The sequence below is a fragment of the Chaetura pelagica genome, unplaced genomic scaffold (assembly GCF_000747805.2).
Source record: "Chaetura pelagica isolate M959 unplaced genomic scaffold, ChaPel_1.0 scaffold559, whole genome shotgun sequence".
Taxonomy (NCBI): domain Eukaryota; kingdom Metazoa; phylum Chordata; class Aves; order Apodiformes; family Apodidae; genus Chaetura; species Chaetura pelagica.
The window spans coordinates 1,405,080-1,414,886 of NW_009970722.1; the positions used below are offsets into that span (position 1 = coordinate 1,405,080).

Sequence of the window (9,807 nt, forward strand, 5' to 3'; positions counted from 1 at the left end):
CAAAAAAATTCCATACATCTCCCTTTCTTATAGTCAAGTTCTCAGGTAAGATTTGCCCCATGATTAATCTGGTTTAACAAAGGCTCTGGTAGTGCTGAAATGTACCTGCTTGCAGGTTAAAAGCTCAGCATGTGTCTGGAGTTTGGCTTTAGAAAATATTTTTCTCAGAATAGGTGGACAAATGCCATCTATATGTCATGAAACATCGTCTGAAAACTTAATATATATAGCGCTTATGTTAAAACTTGAAAACTTTGAAAACTCATGCAGTTCTGATGCAAAAGCATCTGTCCAGACTTTGCCAGGGGAGCTTGTGAATCTTTTCACTTCAGTCTCTCCCCCAGCCTGCACTGATTTTCAGTCTTATTAAAAAAATCAAATGTAGGTGAATTTTACATAGTCTAGGCACAGACAGTCTCCATAGCTTTCAAATTCACTTTTCCCAGCCCAGTGTAAGCCTCAAAAATAAGTTGCCCCATCAGTCTCATCTTTGAAAAGAATTCTGCAGAATTTATCTGGGAAAAATAAAATTACAAAAAAAATCTCAGAGACTAGTAATACCCTCAAATAGGATCCAAACCTTTTAGTGAACACCAGATAACTACAACTCTTTTTTACAGTTTTCAAAATTTTGCTCTGTCTTCTCTTACTCTACTGATCCTCATTTTGCATTCAGCATTACATCCAACACTGTTATTTTGGGTACTCTCAGCTTCACATATATCCAAGTGAATGTACAGGGTGAAACACAAGAAACAAAGGGTCAACTACTTGTATCTATGGTACTATTTGTACAACACTGAACACAAAACCATGTGCTCCTTGTACACTAGGATCACAGGGAAAGGTAAAGGAAAGCCACTCAAATTAACCAGTATTAAAAGATTGTCCTACTGGGGACAAAGATCCTGCAAAGTTCAACAAGGCCAAGTGCAAGGTTCTGCATGTGGGTCAGGGCAATCCCAAGCACAAATACAGGTTGGGCAGAGAAAGAAGCAGTAACTGCCATGAGGAACAGAACTTGGTGATGGTGGGTGAGAAGTTCAACATGAGCCAGCAATGTGCACCTGCAGCCTTCCAGTACATGAAGGGGCTACAGGAAAGCTGGGCAGGGGCTTTTTACAAGTGCTTGCAGCAATATTGCAAGGGGTAATGGATTAAAACTTCAAAAGGGGAGATACAGATTAGAAGAAAATTCTTTACTATGAGGGTGGTGAGACACTGGAACAGGTTGCCCAGAGAAGCTGTGGATGCCACCTCCCTGCAAGTGTTCAAGGCCAGGTTGGATGGGGCTCTGAGCAACTTGATCTAACGGGCTATGTGCCTGCAATGCAGGTGGGTTGGATCTAGGTGATCTTTAATGTCCCTTCCAATGCAAACCATTCTATGGTTCTATGATCAATGGCCTAAAACTTTTATGACTGTGACATAAGCATTTAGGCACCTGAATTACTAGCAATCAAAATTACACTTCAGACAGTAATTATTTCAGAACAAATGTTCAGACCTTGTGAGAGATTTCTAGGTAGAGCTGGCATAATGTTCCAGAACAATTCACTTTGCAGGAAGAAGTGAAATAATTTAACTTTTGGAGCTCTGTAAAGATAGATGTGCCAAATGTTTTCTATCCCTGCATTTTCCCTCTCTAAAAACTACTCTCAAATCCCAAATTCTACCTCTTCAGCTGGTTGTCTAATAGATTTAGTATAAATTAGAGTAGTTCTCCAGTCCATAAATATACCTTTGAAGAACACAAAGAATCACAGAATGTTAGGGGTTCGAAGGACCTCGAGATCATCTAGTCCAACACCCCTGCTAGAGCAGGATCCCCTAGAGCAGATTACTCAGGAACACATCCAGGTAGGTTTTGAATCTCTCCAGGGGTAGAGACTGCACAGCCTCCTTGGGCAGCTTATTCCAGTACTCAGTTACCCTCAGACTAAAGAAGTATTTTCTCCTACTCAGGTTAAACCTCCTGTGTACCAGTTTGTGAACATGGTCCCTTTTTCTGTCACTGGATACCACTAAGAAGAGTCTGGCCCCATCCTCCTGACACCTGCCCTTTATATATTGATAAGCATTAATGAGATCCCCCCTCAGCCTCCACTTCCCTAAGGTAAACAGACTCAGCTCCCTCAGCCTTTCCACTCATACAGTAGATGCTCCAGTCCCTTCACCATCTCAGTGGCCCAGTAGTTCCATGTCCTTCTTGACCTGGGGAGCCCAGAACAGCACACAGTACTCCAGATGAGGCCTCACCAGGGCAGAAGAGAGGGGGGGGAAAACCTCCCTCGACCTGCTGGCCACACTCTTGTTAATGCACCCCAGGATGGCATTGGCCCTCTTGGCTGCCAGGGCACATTGTTGGCTCATGGTCAACCTGCTGTCCACTCCCAGATCTTTTTCCCCAGAGCTGCCTTCCAGCAGGTCAGCCCCCAACTTGTACTGGCACATGGGGTTGTTTTTCCCCCATGTGGAGTACTCTACACTTGCCCTTGTTGAACTTCAATAGGTTTCTCCCCATCCAGCTCTCCATCAAGATCACAATGGATGGCAGCACAGCCCTCAAAAGTGTTGGCCAAGCCACCTGGTTTTGTATCGTCAGCAAATTTGCTAAAGGTATGCTCTGTCCCTTCATCCAGGCTGTCAATCAATATATTGAACAGGACTGGACCTGGTACTGACCCCTCGGGACACCACTAGTCACAGGCCTCCAGCTGGGCTCTGCCCCACTGACCACAAATCTCTGAGCTCTGTCCTTCAGCCAGTTCCCAATCCATCCCACTACCTGATTGTCCAGTTCACACTTCTCGAGTTTGGTTGTAAAGATGCCATGGGAGACAGAGTCAAAAGCCTTGCTAAGGTCGAGGTAGACCATGTCAACTGCCCTCTCCTTATCTACTCATCTAATTATGCCACCACAGAAGGCTATCAGATTGGTCAAACATGACTTCCGCTTGGTGAATCCATGCTGCTACTCCTGACAACTGTCCTCTCCTCGATATGCTTTGAGATGTCATGAAGAATAAATACACACTTGCAGAATGCTTTGAAGTCACCAAAAGCTGTAATTACTCGGTGGTGTTATTGTATAAGTTATGATAAGCCTTGACATCTCAGTCGTGGGCCAGAAATCCTTTTCTCTCCTAACACTTAAATTCTTTCTCAGTCCTTCTTTTTTTATCATTTAAACACTACACAGAGGGTTGCTCAGAGAGGTCAGGGCAACTGAGACAGCTCTAAGTCCTGTAACAAGGACACAGAGGAATTGAGAAATAACTTATTCCCTTCTTACCTTTTGCTGCTCCGTTATTTTCCCTTCTTTTATGTGACTGCTTCAAGCTGCTGTTAGCCCTTTGTAACCTGGGCACAGAACCACTATCATACAAAATAAGGGAAAGAAAAACAAGGGAAAGAAAAAGAAGGGCAGAAGAGAGGAGCAAATCCCCCAAAGCAGGTTTTGATGGCCCTACCTATTAGAAGGAGCTTTTCATTTGGCTGTAGTGTACTTTAAAAGTCCAACCAATACACTTGCAGAGCAACACTGAAGTGATGGAAAAGACACAAAGACTGAACTGAAACAACTACAAAGTGAGCTCAGCACTAAGATCACACAATCTGGCACCAAAGCTGTAACCTCCTGCAGAACTTCCGCCATAAGGGCTCAACACACAGCTCAGCTAAGCATGCCTGCTTAGGTCTTGCATTCCAAAAACCAGAAGACTTTGGAAAGGTTTCTGCTACAGCTATGCATCCTAGAAAATCTAAGCAATGTGGGTAGCCCAGCTCATTGTGGAACAAACTCAACTGGCTCTGTAACATCCACAGCATTGGTGGTGTTCACTTTCTTAGCATGAATTAGCTCACCCACTTCAGGAAAAAACTGACCCCCCTAATTTTCTGCATGGTCTTCCTGCTAACTCAAATAAAATTGCAATAATTTTTTTTTCCTCAAAAATTCAATCTTTGGTGATCAAGACACTTCTAATCTCAATGATTATTCTCTTAATTAGTTTGCCTTTTTGAACAATAACACAAAGAAACAACTCCTGCCCCAAAATTATTCCTTAGCTACTGCAAATCTAATGATTCTGTAGCTAACATGCAGTTCACCAGTCTTTGGCAAAAGTAATTGCAGCATTTGTGATGTACTACTTCCTGTACCTGATCTAGACTGCACCAGTGTCTGATAGCACCTATTTATTGCTGTTGCAATTCACATAATGAATAATTACATGCTGTAAACAGAGCTGGGTAGTACATGCTCAGAACAATTCAGATTATTTACTACACTGTTCCCAGGGCACTTATTCTGCAACAGTAGCACAACCATGTTGTTGAAGAACACACTGGATTTACAACAGTTCAAAACAATCCTGCATTATGAGTAATTTATTTCTTGTTCTTCATATGTGAAACTTCCTATTTGAATCTTATTCAAGCATGACAACATATCCAGGTGGTTACAGAAAGGACAAGACGATACTAACCATGTGTAGGGATCTGCAAATAATGAATAATGAGTTGATCTATAAAATAAGGCTACAAATGAGCTTAAAGCTCAATAAAGTCTTATTTTAGTACATCATACCCACTGAACACATCTCTAGATTTTCCATCCATGTTAAATTTAGCACAGCTAATAAATCTATTTTTAGAAAAGGATACATGCCAATGCATAGAGGTCCAGGACTTCAGAGAGAAGTCTGTTGCTTGTTATAACAGACTGAACTTCCTGAAATCACTAGTTAGATGCCTATTTGACTGGTTAAAGCCAAATAAATCTTTTTAGGAAAATCTTCCAAGTTGGAAAGCAATTTTCTCAGGAATACACAGTGATGTGGCACATCACTAGGGATAAGGAGAATCAACAGAGTGGTCTTCCATTCGAGGGGATCATTGTAGTTTTAAGAAGGAGTTGGGCATTGTTTTCAAGACTTTGTTTAAGAACTAGAATGCATCACCACTGTAAATGGCATAATTTTAAAATGCTTGATTTTTTTTTTAATCTACTTTGCACAGAGGGTGATAGTAATTGTTCTTTATTGCTCCTGATTTTCATTCCCATTGATACTGACTTATAGGAAGAACTGAACTATTCACAGGAAAAAAGCCCTACTTTTTATCTCCCAAGTGTCCATGAAACTGCTTCTGCCAATTTCGTTCAGCAGATCATTCAACAGCCTGAAGCCGCTGCTATTCACATTCATCTATGATCTCAGAATTCTAATTATCAGTATATTTTACTGCTCTCCCTTGGACTCTTATGTTGTTCACCAGGCAGTTGTCTACGCTTAATCTCTTCTAAGTGGAAAGTATTACCAATTAATTGTGAGAAAGATGATACTAAAATGAGATTTGGGTGACCCTTACATTAATTAATAGCTACTGCTTGGTCTCCATGTGAATTGGAACAAAATGTTCTTATGAGCCTTGCTTCCATCTGGTTACAAGAATGCTCTGAAGGAAAATACGCAATTAAAAGCAGTAAGGCCTAAGAATCAGTTCTGCCCCTAAGACAGTGCAGTTACACAGCACTGAAGCACAACAAAGTATGAGGAGAGCTTCATTTGAGCACCACTTGCTTGAATGGCTCCCTGAGGCCAAAATTAAAAGGCACAGCTTTAAGCAGCCCCAATAGTGCTTCAAACTATGTCAGGCTTTCTGTTTGCTTGTCTCAGTAAACAACTCTGAAAGTAAGTGCCATGATGCTATTTATATTGGTGTTTCATGACAATATGCATGTCTCAGCATGCATATTGGAAGCTGTGGTTTAGATTTCTACTCATCTGTGGAAGATGAACCTCCAGCAGTTACGCTGTCAAATAGAAGAGCAGGAACCTAGAAAAGCTTGAAAACTGCTGAAAAGCTGGCTGATTAATTTTGGGAAAGGGGTGAAACAGGATGCTGATATGAGGCAAACTCAAGCTAATTACCACAATGATACCACAAAATGTCACTGTAAATTCCAATATGGGGTGTCTGTCAAGACAGAGAGATTTGTTTCTTATAAAAAAGAGCCAAAAACACATATTAAGGTACTTTTGCCTTTCATTTCAAGTATTAACTGAAATCATCACCAGGCCAAAGCATGAAGCACTGCAAAGCTTTCATCTTCCACTTGTCTATGTAAAAAATTAAAAGAAGCTACTGGAAGGAGGTGGTCCAGAAAGCAGAAGCAACTATTTACTTAAGCAGCCAATAATTTTTGCAAATAATTTCATGACTTGGTTTATGATACAAAAAGTATGGAAGAGAGTTTTTCCTGGTCAGCTGTTCAACGCAAAACACATTAATACAAAAGCCACATGTAGTCATCTAGTCAATTAAACACATCAAATACACTTAAAGAAAAATAAATACTATCCCAAATGTAATGGTCTTAAATACTATATAGAAGCTATATATTTTACATAGTTCTTTACATCAGTGCTCTCGGAATAACTGGTCACTTATAAGTATGTTAACTCTGCCCCTGTAACTGAAAGTAAATAAGAAACAAAGTACTTAAAACTTCAACTCTCTCTCAGCTCTTCTGGATGTACCTGTCAGTATGAATCTCAAAGCCAACAAAAGGAATTAAAATCGGGAAAACTATGCTGCCCCTTTCCCAGCAATACTGTTTTCTGAAAAAGGAATCTGCTATTAACACTCTTCCACATACTCTACTGAATATATCAAATGGTCTTCTGAGAAATTCTTTTTTTTGTACTAACATGAGGATATCCTGAAATAAAATTTACATACTCCCTTGAAATCCACCATCTGCCTGAGGAATACAATCTATGACCTTGCACATCCTAACATCCTCATGTTGTTGGCAAGGAATCTAGCCAGGGCAATAGAAAAGGATCAGTGGGAACTGTGCAATACCATACAATGAGAAACCAGAGAAAAAAATTTCTTGGATTAATTGAGGTGAAACTGCTATTTGTCCCAGATTTTGTGTCCATGGCAAGAGATGAGGAGGGCGTTTATGGTACTAGGCATTTCCTGAGGCGGTCTGGATATCAAAATGTCTGTCTGCACTGCACAAATGCAGGAAAGTCCCTGCAAGATGTTTCAAGGCAATGATGTTTCTACACCTGGGATTATCTGTTCACTACTGAATATCCTGGATAAACTGCGAGAAGTGTAACAATCAGACTGGATCTTTCAGTCTGTTTTGCTGTACCTAGGAATAACAGACCCTTTTGGTATCCATAATAGAAGACCAAACTCTAAAAGCTTTGAGAGCAGTGATAAGCCCTACTGGCTCTTCCCAACCTCCCTTCAGGACCACTCCCTCAGCACCCTACCCATGGGCTCCCACTCTGTCCCAGGCCTGTCAGTCCCTGCCTGAGCTATGCCATCGGAGAGCTTGTCTTCAGACTCATCTCTGGGTCTGCCTGGATGGACCTATGCTTCTTTCCCTGGAGGATCTCTTGGATGTACATTGTAGTTTGTCTCCAGTTCTAACTTTGACCCTGACTCCTGGATGGACCCATACTGTTGCCTTGTCTCCAGCCCTGTCTCTGGTCCCATCTCCTACTGCTCCAGGTGGACCCTGAACCTGACCCATCACGTGGCTTGTCTAGGATGATCACTGGAGCTTGTTACCAGAGCCTTGCTCTGACTGCTCCATTTGCCTGCCATGGGACTGTCCCCTGGACAACATCGGCACTGCCTTTGCTGTAGATGCTCTGGGTGTCTGGCTCCTATCACCTTGTGCAGCAGCCTCCCTGGATACAGTCTGTGTTGCAGGTGAGGTCATCAGACCTTGGTGGCCTTCATGCACCACTCCCAAGCAATGCAAAAGTAGGGCAGCACATTCCTCATTTGCTGAGGATAACCTCTGCTCTCTCCATTGAGTCTTTTCACAAGTGCAGATTTCACTGAGAACATTTGCTCTTTTCCATGTAAATATAAAGAAACCCGATAAATACTTGCCATTGATTGTACATTACTTTAGGAGACACCGAAGCCTTAACTCTGCCAGCATGTGACTTCTCTCATTTTGCACATCTTTTAACAAGTAGAACAATCCATTCATGCAAAAAAGGATTCAATTTTTAAAAGCACATTCTTGTTTGTCATTAAATAGCCAGAAGTTTAGCTAAATGACTTCTGCAACTATATGCTTTCTTTTCCTAGCATGTTTTGTAGGGATATGTTAGACAGGAAACTTGTCCAGATCAGACATTTTGTGTCACATATCACAAAGTTACTGTAACTAAGTCCACTGCAAACTTCTACAATGAACTCTTTGTCTGTCTCTTAATGCGACTTACTTTCATTTCATCTGTGCCTTGTCTACATAGCACAAAGAACTGTATTTAAAATGGTCAGCTCGGCTGCAACTCATAACAATTTGTGCTGTAACCAAATTTGACGTATCTGTGGTGGGTTGACCTCAGCTGGCCTCTGGGTGTCCACTAAGCTGCCCATTCATTTCGCCTCCATTCTCCACTGACCTCTGTGTCTGCATTGTTGTTTCTCCCACATATTTTCACTGCTTCCTCCCTACTGCTGTTGCACGGCATTTTTTACCCCTCTTAAATATGTTAACACAGAGGAGCTACCAACATTACTGACTGGCTCAGCTTTGGCCAATCATGGGTCCATTTCAGAGCCAGCTGGAACTGGGTCTGTTCAACATGGGGGCAGCTTCTGGTGTATTCTCACAGAACCCACCCTGCAGCCCTCTTTCTACCAACTCCTTGCCACATACACTCAACACAGTACAACATAAGAATGAGGTTGTAGCAGTGTTCATCCTTGGTCAAAGTACATTTATGACTCTGCTAGCTAGCTAAACCTGGGTGCACAGAATCACAATAAAATAGCTCTCTACCCTGTTGGAGATTTAACTTTGTAAGTGTTCTATCCAAGTAGTTGCTGAGGATGCAACTGATACTTTAAGAGAAAGCAAACAAAATTAATAGATCATCTCTGTAGGAATGGAGTCTACAACATATCTAGAAAAATCAAAACACTTTTCATGACTGACAGACAATAGTTTAATAGCATAGGAAGAAACTCTCCAAGTTGAAGGTAGGAACCTGGTGAAAAAACTATGTCAAATGTTCTCCTAGAGTTCAAATGCGTTTGATGGCATTTATGTTTTGGGAAATATGCATTTGCATTCCAGATATGAACACACAACTACATGGGACTCCAAAATACAGAGCTTTGATTTATTACAAGCTAAATGCTTATCCTCACTTCCATGAAACATCCTCAGTCCTCTCTTGTATGTCACAGCCTGAAGGTGTTTCACTGGGAAAAATCTGACAGTTCAAAGTGTGATTTATATTATTAATTATATGACGCATCTGCTGGACCATACTGCAACTTGCTCTCAACGTTCACTCTTCTTAGGAAAGAGTCTGGTTATGATATAATTCTTAGACAGCTCTAAGTCCTTCCTTTAAAAGGAATCCCTATATTGTTTAGACTCTGGCATCAGTATTTCCTAACTGCACTTTTGTAGTGAGGAATCCCTGGGATACCTTAACTAAGTCATCGCCAGATAGGCTGCTTGAAAAATAAGTATATTCTTTTAACACCATTCTATAACTCAGTTCGTAACACTTGGGGGAAAAAAAAAAAGAATAAAAAAAAAAAAAAAGTGAAAAATTAAAATTAGCATGGGTTCTCCTAAAAGACTAAAAGTAATTGACCAGCATATATCACCAGGCATCTCAGCATTTTACATTCCTGTTTTATCAGATATTACACAAACATGTATTAGAACTGCTGGTCCTACCTCAAAATATGTACAGTCACATGATTAGAAAAATCATCCAAAAACACAGTAGACAGAAC

General features: G+C 41.0%; 1 protein-coding gene across 1 annotated transcript in view; it reads right to left on the minus strand.

The window, feature by feature from the left end:
* PGM5 (phosphoglucomutase 5) overlaps positions 1–9,807 on the minus strand; it is a 67,109-nt gene that overhangs the window by 1,488 nt on the left and 55,814 nt on the right. The window lies entirely within an intron of this gene.